Below are 15954 nucleotides of genomic sequence, written 5' to 3'. Positions count from 1 at the left end.
AGTTTGGTTCAGAAAATAATTTGAGGACCTTTTACTTTCAAAACATATTTCATTTTCATTCATTTCAAATTTTATATTGAAATTATATGTCGAAATGACTGTATCTGCCACTAGTCTACTCTACAAGCATAGGAAATATGTTTTTTTTTGTTTGTTTTCAATTATTGTATCACCAACATCTAGGTCATGGTTTGGCAGGTGGTAGGTTCTAAAGACAGGTTGAAGAATGAATGGTAGAGAAGAGGCATGGAAAGCAGTTAGTGAGTCCTACTATGGGCAGTCTGTATTAGATAGAATATATGTCAGCCTGACAACTGAGTCAGCAAAGATTTGGCACCATGAGGTTACGTGACATTTAATAATCAGAGTCCTGGTTTCATCTGACATTAGCCTACATAAATGGTGACAAAGACGGTTCACATTATTTTCTATGTGACTTGAAACTTTATTTGGTTTGTAATAAATTATAAAAAAATCATTTTTACTACACCACCTTGCTAAACATATAAATAAAACTTTTATGAAAATTCAGTACTATGATCCTTTTTATATATTCTTTGATGTAGACATGAGATCATTACAAGAAAGGAATAAGCAACAGGATTTAAAATCACCTAAACCTAATAATAATAAATTCCCCCATGAACTCACTGAATCTACTCCATTTGTACACTTAGCATCTGTACAAAATAGTTGACACACCTTATTCATTTATTCACTCATTAATTCACTGATTCATTTATTCAATGAAAATATGTTTATTATTATTATATATCATTGCAGCAATTACATTATGTTCATTTTGTGTTGAATTATTGAAAGGGCTCATGTGATTACTGAAAAGGCTCATGTGACCACACAGAATGGCTTTTATTAAAGCCTCCAGTGAGGCTTTAATAAAGGCAATATGTACGATAGAGCAGGAGAAACAAAACACAAGCAAACATCTAGGAGGTCCCAGACATTCAGGCAAAGATTTTCAGGGTTTTTCAGGGTCTTCTCGCATTCTCTCAGCACATGCTTCATCTCAACATCACAAACCTTGAAGATATCTGTAACATATCTTGGCATCAGGGAAGCTGAGGCTAAACTTTACTGAGGGCTGTTTGTTTTGTTTTTGTTTTAATACTCCATTAGTCACATAGCAAAACTAGATTGCGTAACTGGTTAAATCAGTTACACATTATCGAGCTACACATTTCTATAAACAACGTTGTAATGGCTCCAGTGGAGTTTTAAGGCTTTAAGGAGCACAAAATAAATCACTAATATAACATTTCATTCCTATCTTGGTCAAGAGTTAGTAAGCTCTTTGGTGGCACAGAGCCACCACAGATCAGCTGAAAGTTAACAGTATCTTAGACACTCTTCTTTCCCTGGAAATTGGAGGTTGAATTGCACTTTTTTCTCTGTGTAAGCACCAGAGTACTGACTAAGGTAAAGGAAAAGGCTCCTCTTTGATTCCCGAGGGAAAACAGTGCCAATAGAGTCAAGGTAAGCAGTTTGATGCATGTTACTTTTATCTGGGTAGTATGATTTTTATCCTTCCAAAGCCACTTTTCGCCATTGTCCACCCTGCTCTGTCTGCTGAAGGCTGCTCTCTGTGGACTGCAACTCTGGGGTCAGATGGCTTCTAGTGGAGTTTGGCCAGTGAGAGCCAAGTCATTCCTCTCATATAGGACACTCTTCCCACACTACACTGACTTTTTCCATGATTTACTTTAACCAAAATAGTTTATAATTTCTCCTTAGAAATTATTTCTTCTAGGAAGCATATCCTGTCCTCCAATAATTACATGGTCTTCCTTATCTGTGTGATCACACAATACTTTATACATCCCCATCAAAATATTTAAAATATTATACATTTTTTGTTTTTGTTTTTGTCCTAATTCCCCATTAAACTTTTCAATGGAAGAAAATATATGTTTTATATATTTATTATTTTTTCAAAAACGTATTTCTGTGTCTAAAGCATAGTGGACACTAAATAAATATTTATTGAACCGAATAGTTAACTAAAGGATAAATAAAATTGTTAAAGACATTCATTTGAGTTCCAAGTCCACTGGCTTAAATACTTAAGGAAAACTTTAAGGGGCTGAGATATAGGAATGTATTCTCTTAGGTACTGATTATATACAAATTTGAGGCTATCACACTTTCTTTATGCTCTCCATTAGTCCATTAACATGGACTAATCTGTTTTTTACATTGCATTATAATATGATTTAAGGTTAAGTTTTTTCTATTCTTATTTGATTTTCTCCCAATAGTTTATCACTTCCATAACTTGAATTACCAATCACAAGCTCACTTCCACTGTTATGAGTTTAATACTTAATACCTGCACCCTTGACTTTTCCTTTCATGTGAAGGAACTTTCAGTTGATCAATGTTTGGTCTCTTTCTGCCTAAAATAGGAGTAGTAACTTATATGATTGATGTTTTGGAAAAACAACTGGGTTTGCATTGCTTCCTTCATTTTGGGATCTGTTTACTCAAAGAAGAAATACATTCTCATATCCTTTTAGCCATATGATAAGCTTAGCAGGGTAGACATTCATGGGGAAAACCCATGGACTTCAACTACTGCTAAATAATGGGAGGCTATCTGGTTCTATTTTTTTTTTAATTATTATTCAAATAACCATTGTACTTGTACAATTAGGTTATATCCTTACATTTTGATATCAAAAGGTGACTCCTATTTCAACTGGTTTCAAATTTAGGCAGAAAATATAGGGTTTATTTATTCAGACGCCTAGACACTCCAAGAATTTCCACCATTTTACCTCCAGCCCAGACGTTTCTTCTGGGATTCATGCACAAACGTACAACTGAGAACTGAATAACTACATTTTGATAGTTCAAAGATGCATCAAACTCAACACTTTAAAAATTTTGTGCCTCTATACCTCATAGTGCATATAAAATCCATTAAAAAGAGGTTAACTGAACATTTGATATGTAAGAAAAGAAACCAACCACTGATTATTAATTCAAGTGTGGTCTTTGTGCCTGCTGATTCTCTTTCCATTACACTGAGGTACTCTGAATTATAGGTGGCAAAATTAACATCATTAGTCTGATTGGTCCTTCATTTGGACAATCTTAAAAGATAGGCAGACTTTGAATGGTTTAAAATATCCTTCCTGGTCGGACTCCTTTTTCTCTCCTATGTCTCCTCTCAGCTCTTCTGCTTGCCAGTCTGCATTCCAACCACACAGGTCTTTGTGTTCCAGACGAACTGTGTCATCCACAGAACTTTGCCTCTGATATTTCCAGGTTCTTCTCTCCACTTTTATGCCTGACTAAATGCCATTTACCCATTTAGAATTATCATATTTGCTGTGTTCCTTTTAGAATTAAGAGGTTTAGAATTATCATATTTGCTGTGTTCCTCCTGGAATCTTCCTTTATCTTTGCTTTGGATAGGAACTGCAGCTACACCCATACATTTAATAAACTGTTTTAAACTTCTTGATGCACTAATTTTAGTAAATGCAGTTTTCCAATTTTTAAATCTGTGTCAAGATGATGATGGGGTCTATGTCTTCTTTAATATTATGTTCCCAGCCCTAACATTACTTTAATCATATATAAAGGTAAATAGAGTAAGGAGTGACCAAATAATTTTTTAAAGTCTCTCTTAAATTTCCCAATGTAAAGCTAACTAATAATTACCATAAAAAGTTGGAATCAAGAGACATAAATTTTATTATCCCTCTAATTATATTTTATTTTTCTTTTGTCAATTTCTTTGCTTATTCTAAAAATAAAGATCATTGATCTGGTCTCATTGAAAACACTACTGGGTAAACAAAATAAATAACCACAACTAGTATAATTTCACACGTGACAAAATAATCTCTTTATTATCAATATATTTTAAAGGGAATATTTATATTAAGAATAATACAGAGATGGACCTTAAATTCCTGAAGAGTGAAGAAAACACTATTTAAAACATAATATAGGGGTTATGATGCTTTCCTAGAAAAAGGATTATTAAGTTAATATATAAATGATGGAAAAAAAATAAGATTCAGTAAAATATTAATAGTTGTCTAAAGAAAGTGTCAAATGATAGGAAATTTTTATCTTATTGATGGATATAGGGCATTGTAAAAGCTTAATCAAATAATTTATGAGTAAGTATACACAATGGTGGAAAATAAATATTCTCTACAGTGAGATGAATGCCCTGGTCACTTATTTTCTCATATATTAGGGATAATATAGCAGGATCTACACATGGCATAGAGAGAAAATTTCACAAGATAAACTAATTCCTCTGCTTCAGTCTCATGCTCACTGAATCCTGTGAATTACTAATTGAGTTCTTGAAGCAGATGTGGTCCAGTTTGAATCTATGGAAAGAAATATATCTAATAAAATTAATCTTAATACTCAAATACCCTTCTGGATTACAGATCAACCTGATTATTCCTAGGTGAACTATTAAACTTGAGTCTGTGACCTACCTCCTGCTGTCTCCCCAAGAATCTGCCTGAGCTGCTGAAAACCCACTTTTACATACCAGAATTCTAACAACACTGCATATGAACAGAAATAATGTTATCTTAACTCAGTATACAAGCTGGTAGCATAGCTCATACTTTAATTCCTTCTTATGAAAAAGTAAAAATATGAGATTCACTTGAAATAATATGTGTTTGCAAATTTCAAATAAATGTATTTTTTGAAAAACCCACAGAAAACAAATTTAGAAGACCTAATGCATATGTCCCACAAACAAAGTAGAAAAGATATTGCATAGTAGATGCATTAGGCCATTTTTGTATTTTAGAGCATAGTTATATACATGAAAAAAAGCATTAATTTTCTTTCTAGTGTTCTAGTGTAAAATATGTTCTGACCCCTTGTAGTTTCGTAACTGGAATGACTTCTCTATGAAGTAATATATATTTCTTCATTCGAATTCAACTAAAGTATTTTATGACAACTACAAGCTGGAATAACATAATCGAAATTAATCATAGTAATGCTAGAAAGTAGATACATTGGTGGCAGATGTTCATATGAAATAATTTTTGGTACTGGTATCTTGTAGAATATTGAGCAAAATGCAATGTTATAATAAGAAAATTTCCAGTATGAACTGAATTTCACAAAATAAAGCATTTTATATAGTTTCTATCTTGTATTTTGTACTACTCAAATTTGGAATTTTTATAAGATGATACATCTGCTTAACCAAGTAAAATTTTTGCCACATTCCCCTTAATTTTATAGTCATAGCTCTCCTCACTATGCTTTTTCCTGTCCATCAGGAAATAACCCATTGTTCTCTATGAGCCACTAAAATAGGACTTTTGTTAGCAGGGTACAATTTCTCCATAAATAAGATCACTTTATGAGGTGAGAAGCATGTAAAATTCTGTTGGTATCTCAGTGTGGAGAGAGACTGAAATGCATAAAAACATCAGTAAAGCCGGGAATACTTCATGTAGTACTGAAGGCCCTACTGTGTCTGCAATAATCAAATTACTGAGATATGTGAGATAGAATATTACCTGCTTTAAGAAAACTGGAAAATTTTCCTACTCTTTCAAAGCTATATTTATTCAAGTCATATAACTGACTTCATGATACAGTTATATTCTTGTAATATAGATGCTGAAAAGTATGTGATCGTGACTGATATTTGTGTTCTAAATTCTTTCAGAACAATTTGTCCCCTAAACCTTTCTGCCCTTATAATATCTCATATAGTTTTAGTCTTTGTCAATGTTCACAGAGGTTTGATGATGGTGAGAGGTTTATTTTTTAAGGTCCTTTTGACATATGAGGATGCAAAGGGAAAGAGGAAGAATGCTACTTTGTTCCACATAGGACACAAGGCTGAAAGGTTCAAATTGTATTGATATTCATGAAGCAAAACAACCAACTCTTATTTTTGAAATATTGAATGTAAACGTACAGACTGCCAACAAACACATGAAAAGATGCTCAACATCACTAATCATTAGAGAAATGTAAATCAAAACCACAATGAGGTATCACCTCACACTGGTCAGAATGGCTATTATCAAAAATCTACAAACAATAAATGAGGGTGTGGAGAAAAGGGAACCCTCTTGCACTATTGGCGGGAATGTAAATTGATACAGCCACTATGGAAAACAGTATGGAGGTTCCTTAAAAAACTAAAAATAGAACTATCAGATGACTGAGCAATCCCACTACTGGGCATATATCCATATTCCATATCCATATATCCATAATTCAAAAAGAGACATGTACCACAATGTTCACTGCAGCACTATTTACAATAGACAGGACATGGAAGCAACCTAAATGTCCATCAACAGATGAATGGATAAAGAAAATTTGGCAGATATATACAATGGAATATTACTCATCCATAAAAAGGAACAAAATTGAGTTATTTGTAATGAGGTGGATGGACCTAGAGTCTGTCATACAGAGTGAAGTAAGTCAGAAAGAGAAAAACAAATACCGTATGCTAACGCACATATATGGAATCTAAGAAAACGGTACTGATGAACCTAGTGGCAGGGCAGGAATAAAGACACAGACATACAGAACAGACTTGGGGACACAGTGGAGGGGGTGGGGAGAGGAAGCTGGGATGAAGTGAGAGGGTAGCACTGACATATATACACTACCAAATTAAAATGGATGGCTAGTGGGAAGCTGCTGCATAACACAGAGAGATCATCTCGGTGCTTTGCGATGACCCAGAGGGATGGGATAGGGAGGGTGAGAGGGAGGCTCAAGAGGGAGTGGATATGGGGATATATGTACACATATAGCTGATTCACTTTGTTGTACAACAGAAACTAACACAACATTGTAAAGCAACTATACTCCAATAGAGACATTAAAAAAAAGATTTTAAAAAATGTTCCATTTTACATTTCAAAGAGATTATTAGCTAAGTGGTTAATTAACTAAAATGCGTTCAGACTGTAGAACAATGGCCAGGAGAAGGTTGTTATTTGAGTTAAGAAAATACCTATTGGTATTTTAACATAGGCCAGAGTTGCTGAAAAAGTCAAGCTCCCTAGATGCATGTGACTTCCAGATGTCTTCTCTCGAAGGGTGTAGCAAAGCTACAGAGCTGAATAATAGGCTTTCCTTTCTCTTTGGGAGCTAATTTGATAAGAATTTTTTAAATTGTAGATGTTTGTAGTGTAATGGTCAGATATTTTGTTAGAAATTTTTAGTCCCGTTGACACTCCATTGTCTATACTCTCTTTTCCACATTTCAGATCATGCACAAACTACATCTATCAAATTAAATTCTTTGTGAAACAAATCTTCTGCTTTAATTCCAGTTATTTTGGACTCCTCAGCTTCTTCTGTTCATCACATGATTGTTTTCTCTTCCTGAGTGTAAACTCATCCATCCCTCTTTCTTCTTTAAGTATTCCCTGGCCAGCCATCTGAATAGTGACACACTTTATCTGTGCTCCTATAGTACCTGAATATACTCTATGCATTTTTATTCTTGATTCATTTATGTCACTCTATCCCAGATTATAAATTACTTGATAATAAAATGATCATGCATCATTGTACTTGTATTTTCTCAGGAATTAACATAATGCCTGGCATGTAGTATGTGCTCACAAAATGATTAACTGTTCAATAAAGTGCATCTACCTATCTGCTTACTCAAGTCTTATCTGTCCTACAAGAAACATATAACCACCATTGCCAAGAAAAACCTTCATACAGAGTTATCTCCTTTAACTCATTCAACTCCTGAATAGATTAACATATCAAAACAAAAAATAATACTAATTATAATACTAATGTTAACAAAACTATTCTGAAAGAGACAATAGCACTAACAGTAATACAATTTTTGGCATTGTATTTGGTATTGATTAACATGTATTATACAGTGTGCTAAGTGCGAGAAAATAAGTGATCTGTCCAAGGCAATACAGCTTGGGCTGAGGCACATTAGAAAGTGAATCTGTTCAAAGATGCGAATGTGCATTTGCATGTCAAGTCACGTAAGTTAGTTCACATGTCTGGTGTACATTGTCATGTGTGCACGTCCTCTACAAGTGGTCGTGTTTTTGTGTACTTTACTATACAGTACTGTATAGAGTATGGTAGTATAGCATTTTTATTTCAAACCCAGGATGTCCAGAAGCAAGAGTAAAAGCAGTATGATGTAGCTGGTACTGTACTGTACTTTTCAAGGTACTGTAAGATTAAGAATGTTTTCTTTATTTTTTGTGTTTGTTTTCATGTATTATTTGTGTGAAATGTATTATAAACTTATTACAGTACAGTACTATATAGCCAATTGTGTTAGTTGGGTACATAGGCTAACTTTGTTGGACTCACAAATCCACTCTCAGAACGGAACTCATTTGTAGGTAGGGGACTTGTTGTATTTTAAGATCATTATGAACGTTGATTATCTAACTGGCAAAAATGTTAAAACACAAATTTAGACTGAATTTTTAAGCAGATACAAAATGATATATATTCTGTAATATAATTCTCTGCAATAATTTTAAAAGTCAAAATTTGTGTCTAAAAATGTAGGTATTTTAATTATTTGGGGTTTAAATTTCATTATATTTCTTGCCTTTGAAAGTTTTTTGCCTAGAAACTTTGAAGATACGTGTTCTAAAAGTTATTTATAGAACCATTCCATTTAATATAAAATAAGGAAAATTATGTTTCTTCATTGACAGTAAGAATATGGCAAGTGTATATACATTTTTTCAGTTTAGATCTATGTTTCAAGCATTTTCCCAGTGCCTAGGAGTCTAAACTTTCTCCTAGTCACACTGTAGAATTTGAAGTCTTTTTTTTCCCTTACATGGCTTTTAAATATTGCCAGTTTCAACTCTTTAACCTCAAATTTAATCAAAAAGTTAGAAAAAAAGAAAACCCAAATATTTCTAGTGTGCATACGTTAGTTTATGAGTCAAAAAAACTAAAACTATAAACATGAACATATTATGAAAGTTCACCAAATTTCTGGATCTATAAGCTCTCTTTCACTTTAGGATCAAAATCGAAGGTATTAACAATATCAATATATCAGACAGTCCATTAAACCGTATGCCTCTCACCTAGCAGTATATTTTGCATACATCACTGCAGCAGTATCATAAGGATAAAGTGGTCTTCTCTGGGTCACTCACATGGAGAATCTATTATCTTTACTTTAATGGTTCAGAATAGAGAATGATTATAAAAAATACTGCTTATATTTTGGAAACTCCTTTAAAATGGATTCTCCATTTCTTTGGGTGTTGTTTCACCTTCTTTTCAAAAATTTAATATTTGTTGAGAGACATGATTAATGCACAAAGAAGTCCGGAATTTTCAGTAAATATGGGACCCATTATAGTACCTCCCTCAGGAAAATGCTGAAGAAATCAGCCAGCACGCCAAGTACACTTGCTCCTTTTGTGGCAAAATCAAGATGAAGAGATCAGCTGTGGGCATCTGGCATCGTGAATCCTGCATGAAATGATAGCTGGTGATGCTCGGACCTATAACACCACTTCTGCTGTCACAGTAAAGTCGTCTATCAGAAGACTGAAGGAACTGAAGGGCCAGTAGAAGTGCCACCATTTGAACTTTTCTAGCCTATAATAATGGGTTAATTTATGCAACAAAAAGTTAATATTGTTACACAGAAATTAAAATAAAAAGGCACTAAGAACTGGGTGATTATAGGAAAAGGTAAACTTACAAAAAAAAATTCAAACCACCCCCAAATTTACTTCTACTTAACTAATTCTGTTTAACTCTAATGTTTAAATAATATATCTGTTTCATAATCTACTCTATTTTACAGAAAGAACAAGGGTTTTATGAACCACACACAAGAAAAGAGACACAAATGTAATAAGAAAAAGTAATTTAAGTACAAATTAGCTACTTGTTATTTAGAAAAAAAAATTTTAATTTAAGATATTATTGTATAAGTTCAAAAATAAAAGAAGTTTCACAACAAACATGATGTGAAAATCATATCTCATTATGAAACATTTGCAGAAACTGTAATGATTAAATATAAACATTGCAGTGCTAAAACGGTAATAAACATCACCAGTTTAAAGAATTGTGTCATTAAACCACATTTTGAGGTTCATTATTATTTCACCTGTAAGGAAATTGTGCTATTTCAGAAACCATCCACTTTGTTCCCCATCATGACTTACTAGGGATGTCAAAGAAAATATTAATTACCAACGTTTCATGTGTTATGCATTGAGATATCACAGAGGGTGGACTGTGAAATGTTGAATAATGGCCCATCAAAGATGTCCACATCCTAATCCCCCAAACCTTAAATACCTTACCTTCCATGGCAAAAAGAACTTTGTGGATGTGATAAGATTAAGGATCTTGACATGGGAACATTATTCTGGATTATATGAGTGAGGCCGATTTAATCACAAGGGTCTTTATAAGAAGGCAATAAGAGGGTCAGACACAGATGGCATTGTGATGACAGAAGAGTAAAGATTTGAAGATGTTATATTTCTGACATTGAAGGTGGATAAAGAGGCCATGAACCAAGGAATACAGGTTCCCTTTAGAGCTAGAAAAGGCAAGAAAATCAATTCTCCTCTAGATCCTTCAGAAGGAATGTAGCCCTTCTGACCCATTTTAGGACTTCTCATCTTGAGAACTGTAAAAAAAAAAAACTATAAAAGAATAAACGTGTTGTTTTAAGCCACTAAGTTTATAGTAATTTGTTACAGCAGCAATAGGAAACCTGTACATCTCCCTTCTGCTAAAGACTACTTCCAACGATCTTGATGCTAAAGGCATTCCAACTATGTTCCTGATTCAAAATTAGTTTCCTAGGAAACCTGAAAATTAGCAGTGCTCTGAGGAAGCAAAATCTAACGTGGAACCTTTCCAGGAGGAACACACAACAAATGTGCATAGTGATGTTTTCCCCATTACTGCTCCAATGATAACTACAACCTTATATTTAGTTAATTATGTACTTCAGAAAGAAGTGTTTTCAAGTATTTCAAAGACACAGGATCCAACTCGACACTGATACCCATAGACACAAAGTGTTTTCAAGTCCTTTTACATAGATGGAGGATGCATAGGGACTAGGTAATTAAAGGAGACTTGGTTCAGTTAAAACTCCCAGTGGGTTCACTTGAGACATAAACTCTAAATGTATAATTGGAAGAGACATATTTGATAATTATTATAACCCCTACATTGGGTCCTTGGCCAGGGGAAAAAGAGCTAGTACAGTACAAATTGACAGGTAAAAGTTTTTGCTACTGAAATTTTGTCCAAGAGAATGTAATAAAACCTATTTTGTATCTGATGGGAAATAATTCTCCATAACTCTCTCATCTTTCTTTATGCCCACATATTAGCACTCAATTCTCAGGTTCATTTACATTCCAGAAGATAGAGACTGTCTCTTCCCCTCCCAGGGATCTGCTTACTTACATTACAGGGTAGTAAGAATGAAGTCTCACTCTAGAAGGAAATATAGGCAGGTTTCCCAGTACCCCTCTTATAGGAATGGGTAATTTCTAAGCTCAGCTGTGACACGGCCCCACTATGTGCATAGCATCCACCTGGACTCCCATCCACATCGCCCCAGTGGAATTTGTGGGTCAAAGGGAACCTATGTCACCTGCTACACCATGAGTAGTAAGATGTCTAAATTTATCTGACTTGTCTCCTTACTAGCTGAATCTATGGAAGTGTGACCAACCATACTAGTGACTGCCACCACACTTTTATTAGGGAATGTATGATTGTTTTACAGTAGTCTAACACACATTCCAATGACGGTTTGCCTTTCCTGACTACAAGAACTTAACCAGCACCATCAACCAAAGACTTATAGAAAGTTATATCCACTGACACAGACTCCTTCATAATATTCCCTGTTATACAAAGTCCCTCATAATGTAAAAGACCTATTTTCCAGCAAAAAAAAAAAAAAAAAAAAGGTGCTGCAGTGGACACATGAATCTGAGGTTTGTTGGCTCTATCACATTCAGTGCCACCCAGAACACTGTGCTGATAGGATGCAAAAATGATCTCTTGAAGGTTCAGCTGAGCTATCCTTTTGGAGATCATGACATGCAAAGATAGAGTGCTATTCTCCAGGACACTGTATGCACCCTGTATTAATGATAATGATATGATGCTGTTTCCCCAGGAAGCAGGAAGTAAGGGTTGGGGTAGGGGTGTCTCTGTTTATTATCATACTCAGTGATCCATTTCAGGGAATGTGTGCTGTATATCACCAGAACACTGAACTCTGGTGATTTAGAGAGTCCAGTCCCATATAGAGAATTCCTCCACCAGGGGCACAGCAAGTGTCCCTCTAAATTTTAATGTGCCATTTGATCATTTAAAGCAAGGGGAAAAAATTACCATCCTGGCAGGCAGGCTGTTAGTACACAATAGGGACAGGGAAAACTTTGGTACTCTGATGATGTATTGGGTTGGTTGGCCAAAAAGTTTGTTCAGGTTTTTCCATTAGATGTTTGAAAAACCCGAATGAACTTTTTGGCAATACTTATCTCTTGGAACTCCTTTGTCTTATTTTCATGGTAAATGGGCAAGCATTTCAGCTATGGACTGAGAAGAACCTAATGATCAGAGATTCAGAGCACTCGGGGGTGAGGTTCTAGATCATGCCATCAGGGAAGTCACCTAAACCAGCAGCAATGTTGGCCTAGGACTTAGAGATTTTAGAATGGATAATACAAGAGGCAAAGAATCTCAAGTGTGGCCTTGAGAACAGGTTTAGGGTTCTCACTAAATTTCTCCTTGTACGTTTATTCAAGAAAAGAGACTGACCAGAACACTGGAGACTATATTTCCAGGACTTCTTGTATGAAGCAAATGAATTCATGAATCATGAAACATGGACTGAAGTTGATGCATTGGTGCACCACCAAGAACTTCCCTCTGGCACTGAGATATTCATTTCCCCAGCTATTGTGAGTAAGTGATGCTAATATCCTTAGCTGAATCCCTCTCCGGACACTGTCTTCAGTAGAAGAGAGCTGCTTTACTCAAGGACACACTCCTATTTCAGAAGCTGCCACATCCAAAGACTAGTTCACATAGCGTAGGAAACTTGAAAACTTGAGAATGATTCCTTCAGAGATGGATAAAGATGAAAGGCCATACCAGCTCTAGAACTCCCAGTGCTATGGTGAGGTCAAATCTGCCCACTTTAGTGACTCTACATGGGTTGATCCCAAGGGTACTTCCAATAGACTTTCTACATAAAAATTTCTATCTCTGGATATTCTATAAAGAAATTGACATAAGACAAGTATGAAAAACCTGTGAAAGCCATGGGAATATCAAATGATACTTATTACAGACTCTATTGTACGTTCTCTATTACATACTCCATTGTACGTTCTCTATTTCCTAATGATGACGTATTTATATATCAGAGACTCTTGTTTGAAGCACCAATGGTTTTCTGAATTACCAATTAGTATGACAACTACTGCCACAGACTCCACTCTTCCCCTGAGCAAATTACCTGTCCTTTTATAGCAGTAACCCAAAGAATTGAAGTGTAAAACTGACAAACCAATTTTTCACATGAATTTGCAGAGACTCCAGCCAAAAGTAAGACAGAGGTAGAAGAAATATTGTTCACACAAGAGAGAAATGGATTTTCTGCTTTGACTGCTTACAAGAACTTGAGATGATAAATGAACTGATAACAATAGTGTCTCTTATTTTCAGGAAAAATGTCTTTATGTTTCATTTATCTGGTTATCGAAATACAGAGAATATTTGAATAGTATTCAAGAATCCACTTGTAAAAAATTGGTAATGTTCCCTCCATCCTACCTATATTCCACAAATAATATATGATATAATGAAGCATCTCACAGATACATTTTTAGTGTTTAACTAAAGGATATTATTTTATCCTTCATTCTTGACATATTTGTATCTTTATAGGATTTTTCCTTGACATATTACCTTGCTATATTTTCCTTATAGGATTACTCATTTTTATTTATCTGATTTTCATTTGCCTTTATGTTAATTGTTTTCACGTGCATTTAGTTGTTTGTAATTATAAGTTTCATAATATACATTTTTTGTGGTACTATTACTTTAACAAAGAAGACAAGAATTTTTTAAATTGGGCCCTGGCACTTCCTTTAACACTGATGACTTGGTGGCCTGGATTATTATTATTTCCTATTTACTTCACACATCTACACAGTATTGAAGTTCTGTGCTTTTGCTCACTTACATCTTCCACTTGAAACTTTTCTTCACTAGCCCATAAATTCATGTCTGCTTTTCTGGTAAATTATCTTGTCAAGAACTTACTGACACATCTACATTGTATACTTTATTATTTATAAATAAAATAAATCCTCTTTCAGCAACTGTCCACCATGTTTGCAATTATACATTTTTACTCTATGTAATTTTTTTGTTTAAAAAAATGTAAAAAATAAATAATAAAAACTATCTGGCCAAATTGTTTATATTTTTCGTAATAATTTCTATCACTTTCAGTTTTTAATATCTTCTCACCCAAACATTTGAGACATATAGCTTTTCTTTTAATTCCATTTGCTGATTTTAAAATGTAATCTTCAATCAAATTAAAATTTATTTTAAAAGATGTGAAATTATTTAAATTAATTCATTTTTTTCAAATTTCAAGCAAATATTTTCAATGTTATTTTATAAATATTATCACTCACTCCCATTAATTTGACATTCCTACTTTATTATTTGTTAAATTCTTTTATATTTTAAAATTTGTTTGAGGGAGGTTATCTGTTCAATTCCTCTGTTTGTTCATGTTATTAAGGGTTTGTAAAAATCGTGTGGTTTAACTCCAAAACACCATGAGGTTGAAACTCAAATGAGTTTAAGCAGCTAATCATTGGTATAAGTTTTCTCTTCTATAAAATGTGATAACAATATTTATAATTAAATTTTACTGTGAGAATGAAATGTAAGCTTATATCATGCCCACCACTAGAAACTGGAAATGATAATTCCTTACTGTTTATCCATTCATGCGTTTGTTTAACAGAATATAAATTTATTTAGCTCCTATTTTATTTCAGACACTCTGCTGAGCATTAGAATATATTAATGAAAGCAATTTTTGAAAGAAATAGCCTCTGCTCCCCAAGATGTCAGAGTATCTTGACAGAGGAGGACAAACAGACATGTTACTACTTGATACATAATAAGATAGGTGGATGTTCATGTGTTAAATTAATGAAAAGGAGTCTAAATAACCCAATTTGTGGATCTCCAAAAGGGTGTGACATGAGAGAAGTGATGCTTGAGTTGTGACATGTGTATTCTGATCAGCAGTACACTGTTAACCTAGGGGGCCTAATTCTAAGGCATACTGTTAATGCTCTGATAGTAAAACCTAGGTGCATTCATATGAAAAAAAAAATGAGATTATTTACAAGCATCCTGGTTTTTGAAACATAGTTCACAATTGTCCTTAGATCTGGTGATTAATTAACATTATCCTTCTTTACTGCCATCAGTTACTCTTCAGGACCACCATTTTTACTAAATCTTTAAACAGCATCTCAGTCGTTGCACTGACACTACCTGCTAGAAACAACTAGAATGGCCAGTATTCTGTCAGGTTTTGACAGTTTGGTAGGAAATGGTAAGAATAATTTTTTATAAATTTCTTTGCTATCTTCTCCTATTCTGTTTTCTATTTGCATTCATTAATAGTTGTTTCAAGTAAAATTAATATCCAGCATCAGGTTTTATTGAAATTACATTCATCTCTAAATAATTTAACATGAGGTGATATATTTATAATGTTCAATCTTCTCATTCTAGAAATCTCTTTATTGCTTTACTCAAGCCTTTTATATTTTCCAGTGACTATTTGTGGATTAACTATTTGAGTACCATATATTTTATATTATAATATTTTCT

At 33.9% G+C, this 15954-nt stretch overlaps 1 pseudogene across 1 annotated transcript; it reads left to right on the top strand.

The window, feature by feature from the left end:
• The first annotated feature begins 9332 nt into the window (after positions 1-9332).
• Positions 9333-9591, top strand: LOC308630211 (large ribosomal subunit protein eL43-like; annotated as a pseudogene). Its single transcript has one exon. The product of its transcript is annotated as a large ribosomal subunit protein eL43-like (transcript).
• Positions 9592-15954: the final 6363 nt, after the last annotated feature.

The sequence above is a fragment of the Mesoplodon bidens genome, assembly GCF_964165515.1.
Source record: "Mesoplodon bidens genome assembly, chromosome: 2".
In the NCBI taxonomy this organism is placed as follows: domain Eukaryota; kingdom Metazoa; phylum Chordata; class Mammalia; order Artiodactyla; family Ziphiidae; genus Mesoplodon; species Mesoplodon bidens.
This window is presented reverse-complemented; position numbering and strand designations above follow the sequence as displayed.